This window comes from Juglans microcarpa x Juglans regia, chromosome 3S (genome assembly GCF_004785595.1).
Source record: "Juglans microcarpa x Juglans regia isolate MS1-56 chromosome 3S, Jm3101_v1.0, whole genome shotgun sequence".
NCBI classification, from domain to species: Eukaryota; Viridiplantae; Streptophyta; class Magnoliopsida; order Fagales; family Juglandaceae; genus Juglans; species Juglans microcarpa x Juglans regia.
Window position 1 is genome coordinate 5,780,052 of NC_054599.1, and position 11,727 is coordinate 5,791,778.

The 11,727-nt window shown below is 34.6% G+C and overlaps 1 long non-coding RNA gene across 1 annotated transcript; it reads right to left on the bottom strand.

The window, feature by feature from the left end:
* Nucleotides 1–1,794: 1,794 nt before the first annotated feature.
* Nucleotides 1,795–6,135, bottom strand: LOC121257835. The gene is made up of 4 exons (XR_005939287.1): nucleotides 5,900–6,135; nucleotides 5,437–5,508; nucleotides 5,271–5,311; nucleotides 1,795–2,120 (listed from the first exon to the last, which is right to left on the bottom strand). It is a non-coding gene; the product is annotated as an uncharacterized LOC121257835 (long non-coding RNA).
* Nucleotides 6,136–11,727: the final 5,592 nt, after the last annotated feature.

Consider the following 11,727-nt stretch of genomic DNA (forward strand, 5'->3'; position numbering starts at 1 on the left):
TGACGACATTTTTTACACCAGAAGATAAAACTCCGATCTCCATTATACAGTGAAGATGAGAGACTGTAAAACAAGCATATTATAGTGGACTTACCCTCCCCAAATGCCCAGTAGACGTAGGTAATATGCCAAATCACGTAAATATGAGTATCTCCTTCTCTTTTACGTTTTCTATATTTATTTTCCATCCACAGTCATGGATGTACGCACCGACACCGAACAACTGTACCAGACCACTGTTGGGGGCTCCAAACCACACAGATCGAAACCCAAGTCGTTCTAGCGGGTTGAAAATGACTTTTTCTTTCATTCTGGTCTATTGTGTGATTTTTTCGGCATTAACAAAGCTATTGTTGTATTACAATAAGGATAAATTGCTGGGCAATGGTAACCGCCCTTTGTTGTTGTGAGTATAGTTATGAATTCTGTTCTATTTCAATCGGAACGGTCAGAATTTTTTGTTTCCATATGGTATTTGATACATCCTAATTCCATTTTGTTATTAATTCTGTCTTGTTTTGGTCAATTTTGAACTACATTCTGTCCTAAATTGTTTTAATGAAAATTTGTAATTTTTTTGAGTTTGGATTACATTTTTGTAAATATCAAATCTAGGTGGCATTCATGTAATTTTAAAATCTAAAAGTTATTTATAGTAGTTTAAATATTTTTATAACTTTAAATATGGCTCCTCATTCCTTTTTTTTAAAATCTCGTTATTTTTAATAAATTCTCGACTCTTTTATTCTTTTTTCTTTGTTTTTGTTGTTTTTTGTCTCAAATCAATTTGTGAGTTTTTTAACATTATCTTTTAACTTTATTATCTCTACTTTTTTCTTATTGTTTTCAACATATATTCATTATATATATATATATATATGTATGTATGTATGTATGTATGTATGTATAGTATGTATGTATGTATACACGCACAAATACATACATGATATACATTTACAAGTACATGAATTTATTTTATTTATTATCGATTTATATCATGTATCACGAATGTGTATGTGTGTCTGTATAGTTAATTCTGAAATGGTACACCGAAACGTATCGATATCGAAATATTTTGTTCCAACGCTTAAACTGGAATCATCACTGAAATGAAATTTAAAATATGATAAATGATATTTACAGTCATAAAGTATGCAAATGCTGCATACTCCTTTTAAAAAAAGTGAGTAAATATGTGATTCATAAAAAAAAAAAATTAATTTTTTAAGAGAAATGATATTTGCAATCATAGAGTGCGTACGCGTTGTACACTCATTTTGAAAAAAATGAGTAAATATGAGACCCACAATATGAACAAAATTAATTTTTTAATATTGAATCCCACTCTTTTTAAAAAAAAATGCGTGACGCTTGCATAACCTATGACTGTATATAATATTATTATTTAAATATTGGTTTGAGTAAATATATATAAGAAAAATCTAATTGTAAGCGATTCTGCACACTAATACGCGCACTCATTCAATATGATTGATCAGAAAGTATATTTTATTGAAAACAATGCTAATTTAAATTTAGAATATGAGGCAACAACATTAGTACGCAGATTGATATGCAAACTTGCTTGTACATAGCAAAATTCATATATATATATATATATATATATATATACTAGGTCGGAAGCAATGTGCAAAACATGTTTGCCTAGTTGAGTGAAACAAATCATTATCCAAAAGATAATATGGCTTTTTTTACAAAGAATTGATAAATGAATTACTTCATGCATAGAAACAAAAAAACAAATTTTACCGAATATTTTTGGATAATGATAGATTACTGAAGTATAATAATTACATGTTTGGATACATTAGAAAACAAAAAGATCAATTCAAAATACATCATAGTTTAATTCAAGTTTGTGGAGTAGAGTAACATAGACAAATTAAAGTCCTAGTTTTTTTCCAAAAGTAGAATACATAATGCAAATATTTTTTTAGTACATGAAAATAGTGGTTGGCTGGTTTGTGGGATAATTGGTCATTTTGTGTCCTCTTGTATGAGATCAATTGAGAGGACATCGAAGTTTTTGTGCCGCTGTTGCTTGAGTCGATGAGGGTCTGCACTAAGTTGAATCATCTATTCTTTTTGTGAAGTCTGTGCTGTAATGTTTTCCAAATATAGTAAATTTTCCTACATGATAGGAATTTGACAGTTCTGTATGATCAACAGAAAAGTAAAGAATCTATATGGAAAAAAGTCAAAGTACTGTAAATTAATACAAATGTTGTAATGGAATGCTTGTAGTTGGATTATTATGCATGTTGTAGATAAAAATAACATTTCTTCCTGGGAAAGTGATCAAGAAGAGAGTGATTAAATAGACTGTTTTTTGCTACAAAAATTCTTATAAAAGGAAGAGATTTTATGATTCGAAATACTTGGATAAACCAAACATATAACAATCAAATACTTTATACAAAATCTATTTTATGTTTTACATCAAAAGGATACTGATCTTTAAAAAGAAAAAAGTTGGGACTTTTTATATTAATTTGTGCTCAACAAACAGAAATCATCAAAGCTACAGACTACAAAAAATGGAAAGCATACCAGGAAGCAAATGAGAGCTTAGAAAACTGAGAGACCAAATTCAAGCAACTGATAGAACTAACTCACCAGACAAAAATCAACAACAAAAATGAAACAACTCGGATTTTTGTTTAATTTTTACTTAACAAAGAACCACTACAAAATCAACAACGCCATCATCATGAGTGTCCATATCCATGTTAGATAATGTACCAATTAAAAAAAAAAACAAAAAAACAAAGAAACCCTGATTCTTGCTTTAAAATGTTCTTGGCCATACAATCTGTTTAAATTTTAATTGATCAATACACGATCTTAACCCTTCTCGTTTTGCTTTGAATTTAAGAGTAGTCCTATATATGCTTTGATTTGGATATTGTGTTAAATAATTATTATTAATTTATTTTCAGTTTTGAGGTGGATCTAAATTATTTCAAAGTATCAATATCAACCTGTTATTTTCTCCTCTCATATGGTGGTACTAATTATATTCTTAACATGAGGGAGAATGACAAATAAAGTAATTCATTAGCAAAAAACAAAAGAAATAAAAAAAAATATTCACGAGCCTTTTAATTAACATATAAATAAATAAAAATTAATAAATATCTCAGTCCTGTGATCAATAATAATAAAAAAAAAAATACAGCTGAAGTGGTGATTCAATACATATATTAAAACGCCATAAGGCCCCGGGCCAACAAACAAATTAAAAGGTCAAACGTAAGTTTGGAAATACCATGTCAACTGCACAGACAAGGCCTATATCGGAGAGAATATATTACTATTATTTATTATTTTATTATTATTTTTTATCTAATTTTATTATTATTTAAGATTTTTTTATTATTATTTATAGAATATTTATAAATATCTCACTATCCAAACGCGAGATTAACAGCCCAAGAAAAGACTCCCGGGCGATCTACAAACACATATGAAAATACTATTATTGACCAAAATATATGTGTGCAGTACAGAAAAAAAAAAATCGCATAGAAAAAAAACATTGAAGTAATTTTCCAGCACCACAAAAAGCAGACCAAAAAAAAAAAGCGAGTTTGGACCTTGAGAGGATGGAACAGAACATTCGAACCAATGACTACCTCGTGAGCAATTTATAACGCATTCTTTTTACCTCTTGGAAATATTATTGTCTAAAGGGAAGAAAAATATAACAAAAAAAAAAAAAAAATTGAAGAATCACCTGAATTAGGTCACATAGTCACTTAGAGCCTAAATCAGGGCAACAACTAATGGTTTCTTGTAAGACTTTCGTTTATGAAATTAAGAATATCACTTGCACACATATTATCTCCAAGTTTTTCTACTCAAGGTGATTAATAGTCGTGGATAACGTATCTTTTTGGTGGGTTTTAAGACCAAGTCCTTGTTCTGAATCTTTTTTAATTTTTATTATGAAAAATGCTAGAACGCATGCCGGGAGGAGGGCATGAAATGCACACCCTCTATGTCATCAATATTGAAATGTCTATATTGCCCATATTTAATTGGATCGTTGGCTTTCTTGCTCTATCATTCTCTTTCCTTCTGTGCATTTCGTTCTTTCTCCATTTTTCCATGGCAGAACCCAGCGCAATACCTAGCCATGTGGGAGGGACCTTAAACGTGTTCGACAAAAACCGTTCTAGAAAAAAAGATGCTCGGTAGAAAACTCCATAACCTCTCGGCGCATTTTAACTTCTCCACAACTACTTGTTGGGTCTTCTTCACTACCAAAAATGCTAATGTATGAATATATAGATTGAAGCTTTTTCCTTTGTTTTTCTTTATCATTTTGTGAATTTTCTCTAAATGAAATGGGAAAACTTTAAAAATATTATGGTTGCAATAGGCGTTTCGTCGTCATGTCGAGGACCCGTGCGATTTTCATTCTTTTTGGTAACCATTGAAAACAAGTTGAAGGTTTGTATGGAGATCTTTACGAGCTAGATCAAAATTCACTGTTAGACACATGAGCGATTAGCCATTCCCTTTGAGTTTCAAAGTCCTAAAAGTCCCAAAGTAGTCTGTCTTCGAGTTCTTCCAAAAAGTTTTATGTTTTACATTTTTCTAAGTATCTTTCGATATCAGTTTCTTGAACTTACTTAGCTTACAGAATCTTTAGCGCTCACCCACCAACCTGTTCTACATGCATTAAATCCTCCACCATCCATTTGTCACTCCAATTTTGTCCTTCATCCTTACATTCACTCAGAATAAGCTCTCATACCTATGCATGCCCAGTACTCTATTTTCCTAAACGGTTTTTCTCTCTTTCTTTCAACACCCTATTTCTTCTAATTCCATGGTTATAAAAATCACTAGTGTTTTCTCAATAAGGCACTTGTTCCTACATTCGTTGGAGAGGAGGGCAGCGGGAATGTAGAAAAAAATTTAGAAAGCTTCGTTGGGAGGATAATGACTATGGGAATGCAAAGGAAAAAATAACTTTTGTGTTTTACAATTTTAACCCCACTTATCCACGTATGATTTTGTGCATTTTGTAAGCTTTACAGGACTTCTATGTAGTACGACTCTTTTATTATATGAAGGGTTCATTGAAGAGCAACAATCGATGTTCGTGGATGTGATACGGAAAGCATTTCAAGCAATATAAGAGGGTTTTATGTCTCTAGTTACCAAAAAATTGCCATTGAAGCCACAAATGACGCAACAAAATATAAAGCATACCGACAAGCAAATGAGAATCCACAAACCTGAGAAGCCGAAGGTCTTCATAATCCAACGATCCAACAACCTGAAAAAACCCAGAAAAAATAATCAGCACACTTTCTCGGATGTAAAAAAAAGAAAAAAAAAAAAAAAAATTCTGAAAGTAACGCTCACATCCACAAACCATAGACAACAAAATAAAAGTCATACCACCAAGAAGATGAAAATCTAGAAACATGAGACGTCAGATGTCTTCAAACAGAAAAACCTAAAAGCAACAACCTGAAAAACTAAAATAAAAAATAATCAGCACAGTTTCGAATGTAAAAATAACAGTAAATAAAAAAAAAAAAAAAAAAAAAAAAAAAAAAAAAAACCTGAAAGCAACCCTCAGATCCACAACCCACAAAGAGCAACAAAATGTAAAGCATATCACCAAGTAAATCAAAGCTAAACATGAGATGCCGAATCTCTTCAACTAGGAAAACTAATGGATTTGAGAAAAATCAACAATCAAAATCAAACAACCAAAAAAAACCCAGGAAAAAATCAGCACAGTTTCGGACGTAAAAATAACAGTAAATAAGAAAATTCATGTAAAAATAACAGTAAATAATAAAAAACAATCCTCAAAGCAACGAGGGATCAGAAAGTCGATCAACAAGCACCATACCCACAACGCACTGAGACGGAGACCGAATATGTGGAATCAAAAAATGGAGAGAATAAATCGAACAGGAAAGAATGAATCTGAAAGTCATGCTCAGATTCACAACCCACAGACTAAACAGAAGCCGATCAATGTTACACAGTGTCAGATGGAAAAATCCTCATATAAAACCCAGCACGAACAAAGCATTTTAGAAGAACAAAGCATTTAAGAGAGAGAGAAACTTCGGTGAGAGAATGAAAAATAGCACAGCCCAACGCTTTACCGTTCACCCTCACATCAACAAAGAAAAAATCCGCTCACCCTGATAACGTCCCATCCGACATTGTAGATCAAACCAGCAAAAAAAGAAACAAATCCAGTTCTCCAAGAACCGAAAATACAACCCAAACGAATGACAAACACAAATATTTAATTCAATTCCAGAGGTGTAACTGTACAATTAGAAGCCAAAATTCAATTCCATCCACAAGAAACCAAGTGAGAAGGAAAAGAAGAAAGATCTACAAAAAAACACTGGGTTCGAATGACTATGAAAGTATGAATGTATTTAATCTATATGGTGCAAAAATACAGGGACAACACAGGCTGCTAACACACTATTATCAAGACAATACTTATTTTATAGGTGATTAATCAACACAAAATACCTATGAATTCCACGACCAAAACATGAGGTCTCGAGAGAACTGAAGTTGGACACCTAATTCCCACTGCCTTGAGCCTGCAGATCACAATGACAATATTAAATACTATATGACAGGACCAAATCTCAAACAGTTGAAACCACTTCAGAATACGCTCATAAGATCTCCTTGAGCAGAATTTCAGAATATGCTCAATAGTTCAAGATGTCTCAGCCCGTAAAACTTGTAACTTTTTTTCTGCAATAGGCTATCCAAAAACATAAAAGGCGAAATCTATACATTTTTTTTTTCTTAAAAAAAAAACATGCACAAAAAGTACAGGGACAACACAGACTGCTAACACATCTATTATCAAGACAACACTTATTTTATTGTAGATTAATCAACACACAATACCTATGAATTCCATGACCAGAACATGAAGTCTCAAAACAACTAGAGTTGGACACCTAGTTCCCAATGCCTTTAGCCTGCAGATCACAGCGACAATATTAAATACTATATGACAAGACCAAATCTCAAACAGTTGAAACGACTTCAGATTATGCTCATAAGATCTCCTTCAGCAGAATTTCAGAATATGCTCAGTAGTTCAAGATGCCTCGGCCCATAAAACTTGTAACTTTTTTTCTGTAATAGGCTACCCAAAAAAATAAAAGGCGAAATCCATACATTTTTTTTTTCAGAAAATAAACATGCCAAAAATAAAAAAAAAAGAAAAAAAACATGCACAAAAAAATACAGGGACAACACAGACCGCTAAAACATCTATTATCAAGACAATACTTATTTATTGGTGATTAATCAACACAATACCTATGAATTCCATAACCAGAACATGAAGTATCAAAAGAACTAGAGTTGGACATTACCGGTTTGTATTCACAACCCATCTCAATTTATTTCAACTCATCTCACTACTATTCACAACCCATCTCAACTTATCTCAACTCATATTCGAATCCAAACGATACCTTAATCCCCACTACCTTTAGCCTACAGATCACAATGAAAATATTAAATACTATATGACAAGACCAAATCTCAAATAGTTGAAACAACTTCAGAATATGCTCATAAGATCTCCTTCAACAGAACTTCAGAATATGCTCAATAGTTCAAGATGTCTCAACCTGTAAAACTTGTAACTTTTTTTTCTGCAACAGGCTACCCAAAAAAATAAAACGCGAAATCCATACATTTTTTTCAGAAAACAAACATGCACAAAAATAAAAAAGAAAGAAAACAAACATTCACCAAAAAAAAAAAAAAAAAAAAAAAGGGACAACACAGTCTGCTAACACATCTAATATCAAGACAATACTTATTTTATTGATGATTAATCAACACATAATACCTATGAATTTTAAGACCAGAACATGAAGTCTCAAAAGAACTGGAGTTGGAGACGTAATTCCAGTTTCCTTTAGCCTGCATATCACAATGATAATATTAAATACTATATGACAGGACCTAATCTCAAACAGTTGAAACAACTTTAGAATATGCTCATAAGATCTCATTCACCAGAATTTTAGAATATGCTCAATAGTTCAAGATGTCTCAGCCCATAAAACTTGTAACTTTTTTCTGATCCAGGCTACCCAAAAAAATAAAAAATGAAATCCAGACATTTGTTTTCAGAAAACAAACATGCAAAAAAGAAATAAAAGAAAACAAACATTCACAAAGGAACAACACAAACTGCTAACACATCTATTGCCAAGACAATACTTATTTTATTGGTGATTAATCAATACACAATGCTTATGAATTCCATGACCAGAACATGAAGTTTCAAAAGAACTGGAGTTGGACACCTAATTTCCACTACCTTTAGCCTGCAGATCTCAATGACAATATTAAACACTATATGACAAGACCATATCTCAAACAGTTGAAACAACTTCAGAATATGCTCATAAGATCTCCTTTAGAAGAACTTCAGAATATGCTCAATAGTTCAAGATGTCTCAGCCTGTAAAACTTGTAACTTTTTTTTCTGCAATAGGCTACCCAAAAAAATGAAATCCCTAAAATATTTTTTTCAAAAAACAAACATGCAAAAAAAAAAAAATGGAAAGAAAAGAAATTTACCCTTTTCTTCAAAGGCAACGAGCAAGAGAGACAAGAAAAACCAATTTTTTTTGCTTAAGGGGTGGTTGATTCTCAACGTTGGGTTTGCTCTGGTAGTGAGGCCCATGGTGGCGTTATTGTGAAAAGTGCGACAAGGCTGGGCATGACTTTTGATGGAGGAACTGAAGGGCCAAAACGGTTGCCAATCGGCTTGTGTAACAACCAGGAACCCAGATAAGGCAGAAAAGACTCACTTCGAGGGTGAGAACCTCCAGAGAATAATAGGAAGAAGATGAAATTTCATTGAACAAAATGCATACGGAAAATGATACTTCCCAAATGGAATAAGTATCTGACAAGCATAACAATATTCTAGTAAAAAGACAACAAAGCCCTCAGGCAACAACCAATAGCAATTAAAAGAGAGTAACAACTTATTCCCGAATTACATCTTCTAGGACCTAGTCTTTATCTTCACTTTCACGTGTTGGTATCATCTCAGCCTTTCCTTAGATCAACGACCTAGAACACTCCAGCATCTTATCCTTCTAACCCTAGACTTGGATTACGACGTTCCACTTTGCAAGCTTCCCTTCCACTTCTCTCTTCATGCCGCCGCACCCCACCAACCTTCACAGCCACCTACAGCCAAATGTGTAACAGAGCCCACACCTTGCCCACAAGGTGTGGATAGAAATTTCACATCTTGTAGAACGATTCCTAGGTTGCATCTTCATCCTTTTGCCCATGCCAACGGACTAGAACTTCTGTAACGGGTAAAGACCCCTTCTTTTTCACTCTTCGCTCGAGTATAGCTTTAGGTTCTGTGCTTAAAATACCATGTGCATCTACGAGTGGGAGATGGGCTATAGGTGTCTGGTCTGGGCTTACGCGTTTCTTCAGTAGGGAGATGTGAAAAACAAGGTGGATTTGTGATGAGGCTGGCAAATCCACTCTATAGACGACCTCACTGACGTGTTCAATCACCTGGAATGGGCCATAGAAGCGGGCAGACAGTTTAGCATTTCTTTTTTGGGCTAGGGATTTCTGACAATATGGTTGTAGTTTCACAAAAACCTAGTCTCCAATATTCAAAGTTTTCTCCTTTCGTTTCAAGTCTGCATATTTCTTCATTCTATCTTGTGATTTTTGCAGGTTCTGTCGTAGCAGTTGTATGATTTGATCTTGGGACTGAAGGGAGGAATCCACAACTTCAACAAGGGAGGTGCTAGGCAGGTAGTTTACTAACTTGGGATGGGGGTAGCCGTATAAAGCTTGGAATAGAGTGAGTTGAGTCGAGGCATGTTTGGTGGTGTTATACCACCATTCGGCCAAGGGAATCCAAAGTGCCCAGTCTTTGGGACAATCACCCACAAAGTAGTATAGATAGTTCTCCAAGGCATTTTAACAGCTTCAGTCTGGCCATCGGTTTGGGGGTGATAAGCTGTGCTATAAGCCAGTTTAACTCCCTGTTATTTAAACAACTCCCCCTAAAATTTGCTGGTGAAACTCTTGTCCTTGTCTGAAACAATAGAATTAGGTAAGCCATGAAACGGAAGATGTGTTTGATAAAGAGTTGGGCTAAGGTGGATGCTGTATAAGGGTGGGATAAGGGGATGAAATGATTGTATTTAGTTAAACGGTCCACCACAACCCAAACATAGTCGTATCTCTGAGACAGGGGTAAACCTTTTATAAAATCCATGGTTATTTTAGTCCATATTGTTGAAGGAATGTCAAGGGGTTGTAATAGGCCAATGGGTAGGGTGTTATCTGGTTTTACACATTGACAAACATCACACTATTGAATAAACTCATTTACATCAGCCTTGAGTCCTTGCCGAAAGAATTCCATCTGCACCCTGTGTAAGGTCTTGTCAAACCCTGAATGACCTCTTGTTGGGCTGTTGTGAAGGGCCTCCAAGAGTTTCAGCTTTAAGGGTCTAGAATTGGGTATACAAAGCCTGCTCTTATAGTACAAGAGCCCATTCCTCAGAGTGTAATAGGGGGTTAAGGCCCTTTGAGACAGCTGCTGCAGTAGCTTCTAAATATCTATGTCAACAGAATAAAGTCCTTGCAACTCATCAACTAGTTTTAGAGTAGGGACTGAGACCATAGTTAGGGCCATAGTTACTGGATTACCCTTCTCAAACCTTCGTGACAGAGCATCTACTGCTCGATTCTCCTTGCCTCATTTATATTCAATTAGAAAATCATAACACATTAGCTTGGAAACCCATTGCTGCTGCATAGGCGTACCCACACGCTGATCCAGTAAAAATTTAAACTTTTCTAGTCTGTTTTCACCACAAACTGAGCTGCTAACAAGTAGGGCATCCATCTTTGCACTGCAGAAACCAGTGCAAACAGCTCCTTCTCATACATCGACAATAACAAAGCCTTGCCTTTTAGAGCCTGGCTATAAAAGGCAATGGGATGTCCTTGTTGCAATAAAACTACACCCACTGCTCTTCCTGAGGCAATACACTCTATGTAGAAGGGAAGTGAGAAATTAGGTAGTGCCAACACAGGCGGTTCATGATTGCATCTTCCAATTGCATAAATGCTAACTTAGCCCCGGAATTCCAATTAAAACCATTCTTCTTTAAGAGGTCTGTCAAGGGGGCTGCAATTCCCCCATAGCCCTTGATAAAACGTCGGTAGTACCCAGTAAGGCCCAAAAAATCCCTCGATGATTTGAGATTCGATGGTCGTGGCCATTCAACCATGGCCCTTAATTTCTCCGGATCAGCCTTAACACCCTAGGCTGAGATGAAGTGCCCTAAGTATGCTACTTCAAGGCTGCCAAAACTGCACTTCGATCTCTTGGCAAAGAGCTGGTTCTCCCTTAAGATTTCTAAAGTCACAGCCAAATGTTGTAAGTGTTCCTACTCCGTCTTGTTGTAAACTAATATGTCATAAGGAAATACAAGGATAAATTTTCTTAGATAAAGTTTAAAAGCAACATTCATTAGACTTTGGAATGTAGAGGGAGCATTAGTCAAGTCAAAGTGCATGACTAAAAACTCAGTGGCATTCGTGAGTACGAAAGGCTATCTTGGGGATGTCTTCTTGTTGCACTCTGATCTGGTAGTAACTAGATCGCAA